Raw genomic sequence first — 14621 nt, 5'->3', positions numbered from 1 at the left:
ACATAATGCAGTATTATCTATGTTTTTATAACTCTGTGTTATAGTATGGAGTTAGCTTGTTTGTGAAAAGGATTCCATGATTTGATATGGTAACGTTATCGTGATCCTTGTGTTTAAATTGGGCTATTCATAAAAAGATAGTGTTAGTAAAAATAGGCTGAGATTAGACAAGTCAACACTGGATCATGTTACGTACAATCCTTGAATACACATGCAAAACAGAGCGCACAAATGAGGATTTTGAAGTAGCAGTTGTAGCTCCACAGCTCTCCGTGGCTGAAGGAAAATCACACATATGCAGTTTGAACTAATGTGACATCAGATTGAATGTGACAGGTGATATTGGAAAACAATTCTTGCACAGCATCCATCTGATATTGAAGAGAACATGTCAATACATTTTGGCGTGACGTTTCCTCCCACAAGAATTTTAACATCCAAGTGCACCATGCAATTAGATGCAGTGTGACTCAGTGAACAGCAGATGGCACCATTGGACACAACATGCTCCCCTTATTTCTCCTCTCGTCATACTGGTATGAGATGGGTTGAACAAGGTTGGTGGATGCAGTCGCTGCTCACTGTATGCTCATAATGTTCAGGCATTAGTCTCTCTTGTCCTTCCATACCTTCAAACTTTCCATCTAAAATTCTCAAATAAAGACAAAAAAAATACAATACAAACACAAAATCCAGAACCCTTCTGTGATACCTGTAGTTCACGCATGTTCTCACAGATATGTGATTACCTGTAGGCTACATCAAAGACGTACCCTTATCTCAGTGGAAGTGAACTGAAGTGCATTGCATAATGTACACTGGGGTGCCTCATTACATGAATACACATGCTGTAACTATGCTGCAAGAAAGTCAAAGTATGATGGCATGCACTAAATATGAACAGATTTAATGCTCAGGGTTTAATGGCGGCTTTGTATTGTGCAACTCAGTCTTGAATCATTATAGTTACTTTGCATTTTATTTTACACAAAATTTTACGCAAAATATAAAAAATATGATCGGCTTATACAATGTGTTCTATTGTGATGGACTTAAACACCAAACATGTGCTTCCCCTCAACAATCTACATTTGTTGTGCATCAGTGTGGTGGTGGTTCGACTGAGTCCGACTGAAATTTAATTCAGTCATTATAATGTCAACCTCTTTTTTAAATGTGTAATTGAGGGGGAAAACTCTGCGGAATGTTCCTTTTGCTCTCAGCAGCAGCAGGAGGGGCTTGTTGGTGTTTGATTGGCAGCAGCTGACAGGCAGGAAGAGCAGCTAGCAGCTAGCTTAGCTAGTGCACACTGTCTTGTAAGCTAGTCTAGCTTACAAGACGTGGACAGACAGTGTTTTGTTGTAAGGACCAGACCGGCGTTGAACCGGATCAAAGTCATATTTGCAGGTACGTTTGCATGCTGTTTCTGCTGCAGCTCAGCAGCTATTTAGCTAGCTAGCTTGCAAACTGACACCAGCAGAGAACTTTTCCTCTGTGGATGTTGGAGTGTTTGTTTGTGTTCATATTTGTAGGTTGCATTAGAAGGTGACTGAAGCAGGAAAGCCGGTGTGGATGTTAAAATCTTATGTATTGCTGGTGTTTATGTTTCTTTATGCTAATATGGTTTAAATTGAATCAGTTTGATTGACTGTATGGAAACACGTTCTCAATCTAAATAATAATGATCTGTTTTCCAGTATCAGCCGGTATGTTTCACACAGGAATATATTTAAATCTACTGAATAGAAACTCTTCTGTGATGTATCCCAAAGGCCAGTGGAATCATTGAAGGATAATGGCTTTTCCTGAATCCCCTTTATTAACTGCCAAATGTGACCCAGACACTTTTACACTCGGTGTGAATTTTGCTCTTTTAAGATGAGTGTTTCTGAATAGTGGCTTTATGAGTGTAAGTCTTTATTCTTCCATTCGATTATTTTTGGATATTCATTGGGGACCGGCAACAACACACTTGGGAGTGAAATATTGTGTTGTTCGGTGTGTCGTCCTGAAAGTGCGACGACGCTGTCTGGAACTATATCCCTGCTTTTATGTCTGAGAGCGAGAGAGAGACAGAAAGAGACCACACAACAAAAGATGCTGTTAATGATTCTATTTAAAAGGGGAAAAATAAGTTTAATGGAAATGGACTTGATAATAGCAAATGGATGAATAGGCAAAGGAGCATGAATAGTGGCTTTGGGCAGAAGTCATTGGTGTTTCAAAGTAAAAAAAAATCGTTCAATGGAGCTTTTAATTTGAATGGTGGACAGCTGAAAGACTGGATTTAAACATCTAAAGTCTGGAAATTGGAGATGGATCCAGCTCGATCTGAGGTGTCACTTTTTCTCCCAAACAAGCCATTTTATTCATGGAATAAAATGGCTTGGTAGTGATTCATGGAATAAACATTCTTATACTGAAATAAATCAACTACATAAAAAAACAACCTTTTTTTGAGCGGAGCGCCTCGCCAATCTGATTAAATGTGTCCAAAACAAAAGTCGTCTCCTGCTACGGCATTTAACCAGGTGATTATAAATTCCATTAGCGGATCTTCCGCTGTGAAAATCCAACCTAATGGTAGTGATTAGTCCCAGTGGGTCTTTTGTCAGTTTGGAAAGCATCAGGCTATGCTCAGTGTTAGCATACTTCCCCCAAAAGTCCCCCTCCTGCTCAGTCCAGCTGCGAGGTCACTGAGCTCCAGCTAAACCTCGGATGTTGTGCCAAAAGGAAATTACTTTTTTTTTTACCATGATATTAAATGTACACGGTTGGTTTGATTTTTAAGGCAACCTTTCAGACTGTCTCCGGTGGACTGTGGAGTAAACACACGAGGGAGAATACACTTTTGGTGACTTAAGTCAATAGGTTTTCCGTTTCTCGATACCCTCAACATATTTGGACATGGAGTCTTACCCTCACTCTGTTCATGTTGTCTTTGGTTTTTAGAGATCTCCTTTTCCCTGACTGCTCCCTTCCTCTCTTGCTCTGTTTGCTGAGGAAAGAGTAAAGCGGTATTGTGGTATTGAGGTATCCCCACCACCACCACCACCACCACCACCTCACTGCCTTCTGGCCCTGCATTATTGAACATGCTGCAGTACGGCCAAGCGGAAAGACACCAGGTCAGTCAGAGAATCAGGATCAGTTGTAGTGGACAGGCTATATTTAAATCGGGGTCAGGGCTGTTCTGAGACAAGCATGCGGTGCATTACCATTTGTTAATAATCTTTGAGTGGATCCTGTCTGCCTTTTAACATCATTGACGTTGAGTTCAGAGGCCCTAATCCCTATCAACAAGAGTTAATGGGAAAACGAATAGCAAAGCAATACGCCCAGATTAAAGCTATACTGCAACCATTTTCTAAAAAACAATGCATGGACTGATACAAAAATAATCCATTTCTAAAAGGAAATACTTGTTTTATCGGTGCTGTTGCTAGCTAAACTATAGGCCTAGTCCCCCCCCCTGTGGATCATCAAGCATTTCCTCCTAAAACCCCCGGAGCTCTCCGATACTTTCACACATGAGCAGTTAAACCATCCAATACCCTGCGTGGGTCAGAACCCTGAAGTATCAGCACTGCACAGGTCATCAAATGTCACACTGTAGCTCTCCTGATGTCTAATTTCCCTCACTTCTTTCATCCATCTGGGTGTTTTATTCTGAGCTTTCACTCTTACCAGACCATGACATTCCAGTTGGGTGTGTGATGCCCATACGTAAAGAACTTTAAGGTTGGAGAGGGATCACCGGGAATGCCAAGGCAATTAATCCTACGACCTGCTGTACTGAAGGTCACAGGGAGACGTACATGGGCGGAATTTCATCACTTCTAAGGAAAACGGTCCAGAACTGGAACAAAACTTTAATCCAAGTCTTTACTGCCACGACTATAATATGCCTCTGTGCGTGCTATTATTCTTAGTCACTACTTGCACTTTTTTGTTTGTTTGTTTAATACAATTTTGGACTCAAAATGATGCAAATGACAACCTCCCATAACACAATAGATCCTTTAGTAGTGTGACACATTTGTGAAATGAATATAAATGTGCCATCTGCAGAGCTTGGATCATTGGCCTCCATTCAAGAGACACAAAAGTGGGTCGCAGTGTGTTAGACGGTCCTGGAAGCTCCAGCTCTGTGAAGACGGTGTGAAAACTTCAGCAGCACAGTATGAAGAGCAGGAAAAACTTCAACCCAAATATTCAAGTGTTTACATCACTATGCAATCACTGCCACACACCAGTGTAGGAGATGATGAGGGGTTTAGTGCGGTGTACCGGGAGACCCTGAGCTGAAGAGCCGCTGTGATAAGTGAGCGAGTGTGTTTCTGTGTGTGCACAATGATACCACGCAGCAGTGACTGAGCTGCTCAGTATGACTGGAAGACCAGCTGGAGCTGAAGTTAAGATCGGATGTTTGCTTTTTCCTTTCCTCTTTTTCTCCTCCAGGTGTTTTGACAGCATCCATGTGTACACTTTGACTCCCTTTTTGACTACCATACTAAAGTCTGGTTAGCATCCGCCACCTCCGGATAAACGATGGGGAAAGAGTCAGAAACCAAGCAACAACATTATTCTTATGACTCAGGCGTATACTGATTACTGGCTGGATGCGGAAAATTACACAATGATTCAAGCACATAGTTTCCCATTTTAAATAAAGGGTTTGGACTAAAAGTGCCAAGTCTTTTGTCCTTATCAGAGTTTTTCTGGTGTAAGGCAGAAGAATTAGGATATTGGAGCCATGACATTTTTTTTAATAATGTTTAATAATGTGCCCCTTGAGCATTAGGTAAGGTTTTATGGGAAACCCCCCATCGCAAATGGCAGGGTTTGATGTGTAACAACTGACCTGAAGTTTAGCTAGGGAAGTGTCTTCAGAGTCTCATTTGTTGACATACAGAATTCATGGCTGGAGGCTTTGAGAATGTCCCAATTATCCGTGTGTGCCATAGAGCAGCACCGTTTGACTTGGATGTAATGCTTATGTTTGACTCCACGGAACAATCTGGAAAAGGTGCTCAGACAGTGAAGCTAGCAGAGAATCAGCAATTTAAAGCTGTGTGTGTGTGTGTGTGTGTGTGTGTGTGTGTGTGTGTGTGTGTGTGTGTGTGTGTGTGTGTGTGTGTGTGTGTGTGTGTGTGTGTGTGTGTGTGTGTGTGTGCGCGCGCAATTAACTGGTGGTTAACTGGCGATACTGGCCGTCGTCATTAAAATACTTTTAGCCAGACAGTGTACATTCTACAGTGATGTGTATGATAAACAGCATGTGAAATGCTGGTTTCTTTCCAGGTTTTAATGTAGGTTGTTGCAGCAATGACATTTATTTTACAGATTCATAAACAACATGGGGATTCGATCTCTTAAAGGCTTAACAGAGAAACTGAAGAGAACGCCACTATTTCAGTACGCCGTCGTAACAAGATGTCTCTAACAAAAAGCTGTCTCATAAAAAGATGACAGAAAAGTGGAGTCGGTCCTGTAGAATCACCATACTTATCACAGAGCAAGATTGTATATTGTGTTTTCGCCTTGGTCGGGAATTTCTTCTGTACTGTGTAGACTTAGGAAAATGTCTCCAAATATAACAAAAAAGTATTTTTTTAATAATAAGACAGCTGCAATGTTATGGTAGTTATATGTCGATATAAAGAACCATCAATACATTTATATACAAACCACCAAATCACACATTTTATTGCAGTTAATCATTTGGGGGTAAAGCACATCTAATTGTGGAGGTGACCTAAAAGTGTACATCTTGGGGCAGCCGATGCACATGCAATACACAGCCTTTGGTTTTCTTATCAGCCAGTGCAACGAAAACTCAACCAAAAAATATTGAAAAGGAATAAAAGTGCAAATAGCACAGCCAGCCTAGAAGCAGAGTGAAAATCAGTTGAAACTAAAAATAAAAATAGACATTGCTGGGGGAAAAATGGTATAATTCAGACTGAATTCATCAAACTACTTGCTGTGCAGGCAACCAGGTGCTTGTGTTTGTGTACTCGTGTGTCTTCACAACCGGTTTTGAAGAGAAGTCCCCTACAGGTCAGAAAACTCTTTGATACAGAGAGAGTTAGTCGCTCAGACAGAGCACAGGTGACAGATATGCATTATGCATGGGAGAGGAAGGAACGGATGGCTATAAAAAGCACACTAAGATATTCACAGTTATATACACACATACAGATGAACAGAGCCATACTGTACTGTTGCCTGTGCACCTTTATTAAAAAAAGACTGAGACAAGCACAGAGTGCAGTCGGTACAGTTTCAAACACATTAACGGCAGAGACTGCACAGGTATATATATGTATGAATAAAACAGCGTATAGATAGAAGACACATAGGACACGCACATATTCTTGTGAGCTTTTGTGCACGTATAGCTGACGTACAGCTGATGTGGCGCTCCTTCTCCCTCAGGCTCAGAAAGCAGTCTGAGGCTGCACTTCAGTGCCCAACGGCAAAGAGCAGCTTTAAAAGGAAAGTCTCAGGTCTCTCCATCTGTTGTTCTGTGCTGGGCCAGGCAAAAAGTGCTACAGTAAAATCGCTTCAGTGATCAAAAATGTCAAACCCCATGTCAGCAGAAGCACAGTATCCCCAGCAGTCCCTCCACGTTTGTCCTCCTTTGTTTTTGTGATTGATACTGCAGGTAGAGTGTTCGCTACTCTCCGTTGGTACAGGTGTTGATGATGTCTCTAATTAGCTGCAGAAGATTAATGATGCGGATTAATTGGCTGTAGGAATTTCTGCGTCGTCCTCGGAGTTAAGTTAATTTCACGGAGACGTGGATGATTTGGTCCCTTGTCCGTCTTACGTAGCTGCCTTACAATGTTTCTCCATTTTAATAGGTGTAATAGGAGTGTGAAACCCTTAAAGCATGATGGTGAATTCTTAAAGCTGTATTATATTGATGTTACTAATCAACTTTAAGGGGTCCCTTGTTGTGATGAAGCAATAGTAGATGGACTCCCAACTCTTCAGGCATTTTAGTATCTTTAAGCTCATTTTTTTGGCTAATACAGCTCCTTATAATTATTCTTATGAATACATTTCCAGCCACAAATATTAAGCCGCTAAAGAGCTACATGTTTCCCTCAGAAGTTGGTGGAGATCCTTAACGTGATGCCAATGACTATTGCCACGTGTTTGCTAACACTTTCCCATATCTGTTTTTTCAGGTGATTATTTGGGTAACACTGCTCCCAAAGGGTCGAAATAATCAAGATAAAACAAAAGTTATTGTAAGCATAATCCAGCTTCATGACTTCCCTTTTGTCACAAAATTACTTAGCATTGATACGATTTATAAAAACATAAAAACAGCTTCTTTACAGTAACTAAACCCAAACTTCTTGTTTCTTCTTCTTGATAGATCTGAACTAATAATGTCAGCTGAAAAGTAATATACTGGATTAGAGGGGGGAGGATCAGAGGATCTGAGTTACTGCGTGAAGCCAGGCAGAGTGGAAATAGCTGACATGGGAAACCTATGAAGAAAGAGGCTTAGTGAAGACCCCGAAGACTCAGAACAGAGGACTAAAGGGAAGACCGAGGGGAGGGGGGAGTAACACGCTTACACACATACAAACCACAAGTGGACATACTCCACGATGCATTTGTGAGGTGCTACCTATAGTACAGAAATTAGCAACTGCCCAGAGCGCCTCATAATTAGTCTTTCAACAGGCTGGACACTGTTAATCTTAATCTGTCTCTTATCTCTGGTTCCAGATGAGGGGAATTAGTGGTCTTCACCCCGCCACTTGGCCTCTCTTCATGCCTCAGCCATTTCTCCTCATTATGGCATTACAGGACCATGTGGCCCAACGCGATACCGCAGCAGACCAAAGCTAGCTCGTTAGCCCTATTCTCATTTGTCTGATGAATGATATATGCCCTCCGTGGCATCGGTGTCTCAGCGCCATTGATTTTTGCAACTCGAAAGGTTCTTTAATCATGTCAGAATTATAATAGAGTGCTCATTGTGTTCTTCAAGTGCACATGAGCACCAAGGTAGTCTTGCGTTCAAGGTGGGATAAACTCGTGCACACACACTGAAACACAGGAAATAGATGTTCACTATCTCATTCTTAAACACACACCTGAATACCCTAAATACCCTTAAAGCAATGTGTGCATATGAAATTCCTCAAGCTTGTTTTCCCATACGCATCATGTGGGTTTACCTTGGCATAGTTTAAAAAGAAATGATCATGTCGAATTTGCATCTGGCATCCTCCCTAACCACCCAGATGAAGCTAATTAATACATACACGCTAAAGCCATTCACAGACATGATATATATATATATATATATATATATATATATAGTGTTGTTCCAACAGAACCTCTGCATTTACTATTCACATGTTGAAGCTGGCCGCTGCTGCAGAAATCTGGTGAAGTCTCTCTCGACATCAGATAGTTACATAGCAGCTCATAGCCATTCCATTCGCAGCACAGTAATCCCACAACAAGCTATGCCAAAAACAAGAGATAAATAAGTAATGAAGAAGTGAGCGAGAGAAAAACAACAGCAAGAATGGAAGACAATATGAGAACACTGAGTGAAAGAAGATGAAAGCGCTTGTGCATCTTATCTATGAAAGGTTTTATCCCCCTTTCTCGTTTCAATTAAAGATATGGCCCTGGTCTTGTCTCGGGAGGATGACACTTTCTGCACCATCTGATTGCTATTTCACTAATGTTATTTTTATGCAAATGTGGGTTTTCCCTCATCCTTTTTTCCCATGTCCTAATGAAACGTCTGCTATGCTGGAAGCGTCGCCCTATCTGGCTACATGGAGGAAAATACATGTCTTCTGAGTGTCGTCTTCACTTCCATGATGCTGTTGATGAGACGAGCTGGAAGCCTAAAGCAGTTCTGATGATACAAGGAAAAGAGGTGATGCTGTTTATAAATATTTAAGATGTAAACATCACAATAAGGGATTACATACAAATATGACAAGTAGCAATTTCCTGCTATCATAAAATGTGTCTTAGCGCTAGTCTATTGATTCAGAGAAAGGACTTCCTCCATTTAAACTCCTAAGAAAGAAAAAAAAAAAGTGAGCCCCCTTGTTAAATACTTAAGCCAAACTACTTAATCAGAAGGCAAACTCATGTTTTGTGCCTCCGCTTACATTAACTGTATTGGGCTCGGGTCAGTTTGGATATAAAAATAGATAGATTGTCTGTCGGGTTTGTGTCGTGTTTGGTTGTTATTTCAGACAGAAATATGTCAGAACTGAACTGGAAAAGAAAGCTTTTAGATTTCCTGCGTCTACTGAACAAGCTTCAGACTGATCTTATAACCTCTAATAACCCTGAGGAAGTTTGCAATATTGCTTCCAGGATGTCTCTGTGCAAATGTTTGATCTGATAAGTAATAATGTTACTGAATGCTTATGCCTTATGACATAAGGCTTATGTCATTTGTTGAAGCTCTGGTTTGCTGCTCTTCTTGTCCAGGTCTCCATTGTGAAAAAATCTCAATGGGACAAACCTAGTTAAATAAAGTTAAATAAATACAAATAAATATTTAGTTCAAAACACTTCTGTGCTGAAATACAGCCTCACAAAACCACTAGCTTGGCTCTGGACTTGTAAAAAAGCCAGAGAACAGTTTGTCTTGCTCAACCTACACAACGCCACTGTTAGAAGATTTATATGATGCATTTACAATAAAAACCTGAAAAACAAACAAAGCCATTAGACAAAAATATTCTTGTAATCATGAACTTACTTAGTTTTTATTGGTCAAATTAATCAGCAATATGCTCGACTGTCACTATTGAAAATGACCTGATTTAGATTTTTTTGAGGAAGAATGCTATAAAAAAACAAAAAAACAATGAGAAGATGAAAAACAACAAGGAACCACTTCTCATACACCAGCCAAAGAGTACATTTCATGCTTGCACAGTTATTGCAAATGGTAGAGGAGAGAACTGAGAAGGACCATCTTTTATCACCAATCTGTATCGCTACAACACTAGAAATCATCACATACACATGCATCCTGGAAAAGATGACACTTCTCCAGGGATATTTTAAATGAACATACGGCTGCACATATTTGTGATGAGTGACTGTGATACAAAAGGAAGTGTTAAGTTTGAACTGCAGACTTGTTAGCTGAAATGAGAGATTGTTTTTTTGCCAGGGAAACCAGACAGTGTGATTGTGTGAAAGTCGCATGAGGTGTGAAAACCAGGAGAAAAAGGAAGTAGAAGTTAGAGTTGCAGAGATAATGATGGATTACAGAGAGGTGCCAACGAGGTTGTCTCATGAAGAAAATGTATTGATTGGATAGCAAATAAGTATGCCTTTATCACCCTTGTTTTCTGTCTTAACAGCCTTCATTTTGATTGATATTAATGTGATATGTTAACATTGCACCCCCCATTGTTGTCTTTTATAGGGCAGAGGGGCTGCAAAGATAGGGTAAGCCACCATAAGCATCCTAAAGGTTATTTGACTGTCCTTGTTATAAAACAAAGGCAGAGAATCCAAATGACTCAGTAATTAAAATGTCATTAATTTGTGGTTTCTTATCAGACCCCACAGACAGCCCTTAATGCGGGCCTGCGAGGAAGATAGCTGCGTGTTCCCGGACGGCACCGCATGCTGGCTCTCACGTCAGCTATCTAAACATGATATATATATATATATACACATTCACGTATGTGGCTGCCACAGACTGCACCGCATTTTGACAATTAGCCAATTACATTTCATATGTGTATTACTGGGATTGCTTTGAGGGAAAATATTCGCCACGTGCAAATATCTCATTAAAAAAAGTAAATTAGGTTTCACGATCACTCGCTTTGATGTTTCATAACCTTTTCACCTCACATCACTGACACATGTTCACACATGCAGCTGTGCTTGTGTACATCAACACGCAGTGTGGAGCACATACACATATCCTGTCGGATGCAAATTACGTGGGCCAGGCCAACATTTTAATTTCAACCTCATGTGGAAGCGCAGCCTGATAAGTTCCGTTATTTTCCCTGAATAATTTGACACATACAATATGATAAATGTCCACTGCTTTTTCATTTTACCTAGGTTCCTATACCACAACATGCAGTAAAGGAATATTCCATGTAAAATGACAGTAGAGAAATTCAAAAGATGGACGACATTATGAGATTGAACATAGCACAGAGGGTCATTTTACAGCATCGCGCTTGTTTGAACAATTAACTCTCTAAAGGTCCGTGTTGGCTGCTTGTATCCATTCAAACCCTCATTTTCTTCTTTCTGTCTCCTGTGGAATGAAAATACCTATGAATTGTAAGTCCAGGTTTGTAGGCAGGAACAAACAAATGCAATTGAAGGGCTTCCCTGATGTTGCACAATGACAATACATGATCCTTGAGAAGCACATCTCTACAAACAGGAAGCAAGCTAGGATGAGAGACACAGAAGACACGAATAAATGAATAACAGAAACGAAACCCCTAAGCTCTGTGCTTTATTTTTATACCAGCAAACAATAGAAATCAACATAAGTGACAGACACTAGCCAAAGTTATGTGCAACATCTGAATTTAGGGATTTAAATGTTTTCTTCATTTGGCGCTCGCTAGTTCAGCTTGAACCCGTTAACAGTCACTTTTGTTTTACATTTTTTCAGTAATAGATGAAAGCTTGAGTCCCTCTGCCTACCGACACATAACTGAAAAATATTAAAACATGTAAAAATGTAGAAATAAGTTAGAAAACAGTTTTGACATGTGTAGAACATTTAGAGCACTGCCAGATATTTAGATATACCAATCCAGGTAAGGGATTACATTCCTTATTTAAACAGGTCATTATTTACATCAAGTGCCAGTTCAGTGCCGGTGTATGGGGTAATATTTCTTTAATGTAGCAAATGAAAGCAGTGGATGCGAAGGTACGGGTGGTGGAAGGGCTTCGATGTCAGGTGAGTTCAGGTTAAATCATAATCTAACATTTTATGTGTGTGTCTGTTATTTTGCGAGGAAGGTTTTTGTTAAATATGAGAGGGATGGGAAGCAAACAACAGATTGATCATTTTGGCTATTTTGAAGCAGCAATAAGTGATTATCTTATTGGACATAATGTGCTTAAAGTAACAGAAGAGTTCAGCGATCCAAATAGAATTTTGGACTTCCAATCGACACATAAACTATTAGATAACAAAAGATCTTGTTTGACGTATTAGATGAACGTGATGAATTTCCTGTTTCCGTCGTTCCCGTCTGTTTGACCCCCTGTGAGAGTTGAGCTGCTCATGCTTGAGCCGTGGCCTGCTGTCGAGCAGAGCTGGCTGAATGCGTCGCGTTACACACGGGGCTCGCGATGCAGATCACACAGTCTGAGCGATGACTGGATGCAGCCAAGCCACCTCACCTGGTCCTGGTGGCTGAACAACTGGCAACATTAGTCCTGGTGATGTTGGATCCTCCATCCGGCCAAAAGAGGTCGCGGTAGGTGGCCGACCTGAGCACGCGAGAACACGAGCGGGGACAGCTGCCGGGGACAGATGCCGCTCCGAGAGCAATAGTGGGTTTTAACTGCCCGCGTTATAAGGCTGGGTTGTCGAGGCAATGGAGTCGCTGCTACAATAAAACGTTTTCAAACTCAGACGGTGCAGACTCGCTGGTTCTGCTCTAACAGGCTGCTTTATTAAGACAAGTGCTCTGCTGTTCCTTTTCTGAAGCTCATTCAAGAGATCTCTCTTCCCCCCAAACACATGCAAACAGACGCACCATCCTTATATTACACACAAGGGCGCTTTATTGTAGCCAGTAGAGCGTTTTCTGGTGCGTTCATCTGGCATGTTTATGACACAGTGTGATATAAGGACTTGGTTTTACACAGCTCCCTTACATTCAGAATGATCACACACAGGAAGCAGAGTCAGTACTGAGCTATGAGCTATATATAGTGCAGCATCCCTATTAGCAGCCAGACTGAGGATGTTAGAAAAGCGGGTCTCACATGACAGTGTGTGAAATGAGATATCAGTCATATTATCACTTCTCTCGGGCTGTTTGACTCCCACTTTCCTCTGATTCTCGCATCACACCTGTAAGGATGCATTATTTTCTTTTTCTCAAATAACACCTTCAAGAAAATCCCAGCGGCTCCGTAGCTCCCTCCGCCACAGCACCACACAGACCGAGCCGACGTTCCACCCGTTTAGCTGTCATATCACATCAGCAGCAGCCGGGCGGACTCCTATGTTGAAACCCCTCATTAGTCTTTCAGTGCACTCTGATTGCTGATTGACCAGATTGTGATTGCAGGCATCAAAGCTACTTCCTCTTCCCAGTCTCATATTCTCCATCTAGATCCTCTCCTGCTTCTCAGGCTTTAAGGGTTTGTAGAGTTTGGTTCAGGGTTAGACCTGATTGCTCTCATTCAGGTCTGCTTTCTCCTTTGCTGACTCTTATTTTAAACCCCAGTAGAGATCAAAAGGACCTCTGGAACGGCTACAAAACAAATTCTCCTTTAAACCAAATAATGATTGCATGAAAAGTTTAGACAAACATGTAGCAGAGCACGTAATGGACTGAAATGAAAAGAGGATTTCATTTGTATCATATCCCCCCGGATACTCACAAAATATCATTTTACTGAAGATTAAGAGATAGTGCTCTCATTGGCTTACAGCCTACTGACATTGTTTAAAATGAAAACATCCCTTTCTGTTATCAGAGTCATATTTGCTGCCCTTGTTTCTATTACTATGTACCTGCTGTTTACAACCATTAACCAGCCATCAGCTTAACCTTTCTTTCATATAGGATGAGGATTATATTTCCCGCATGCACGTTTCAGCTCCATTCATTTCTCTGAACTCAATTTCAGCGCTGACTATATTTCATGCAATGAAACACATGTAACTGCAGAGATGAGCTCTGTGCTTATTCCTTTTAATTTCCTCCCCTTTCTCCCCATCCTGATGTGGATTTCAAGTCACAATTTTTCACTCTTGATAAAACTACCGAGTCGCTTCCTTTTCCTGTTTTGGCATCGAGATTTAATGACATGCAGCATTCATTGGCAGAGATGAGAGGGCGGTGGGTTTGAAAGGCTCTCTGAAGTGTAACGCTGCACCCAAATGGCTCATTGGGCTTTCATGTCAATTTGGTATGATCTCTGCCATCTCAAAATGTAAATAAAAAAAAAAGCTTATGCAAATGGTCTGATTTTATATTTCCGCTAGGATTTGAATGTTTGTTTACTCAATTGACTCCCAGGGAGGATATGTGTGGGGTTTTTTATATGAAGCCGAATCATACTGTATTAATATGCAGATGGCTTATTTTTGCATTTGATGATGTTTTGCTGATTCTATTGGACATAATATCTTTAAAGGTGGGAATTAAGCAACATAAACAGATTAGATAACAATAATGCTTAAAAAATGTAAGATATAATTGAGTCTCATATACTGTAAGCCACCACAACAATACAACTAAATAAAGGATCACTTTGACGTCAAAGTTAGTCAAAGTTAGTCAAAGTTCATCATTATGGCTAAACTTGACTGTATTTAGTTTCATTCTGCCTCTGTTTATCAGTTATTTATTACAGATTCTAATTCT

The sequence above is a fragment of the Eutrigla gurnardus genome (genome assembly GCF_963514095.1).
Source record: "Eutrigla gurnardus genome assembly, chromosome: 13".
In the NCBI taxonomy this organism is placed as follows: Eukaryota; Metazoa; Chordata; class Actinopteri; order Perciformes; family Triglidae; genus Eutrigla; species Eutrigla gurnardus.
The sequence above is the reverse complement of the archived record's forward strand: the minus strand, read 5'-3'. Positions refer to the sequence as shown.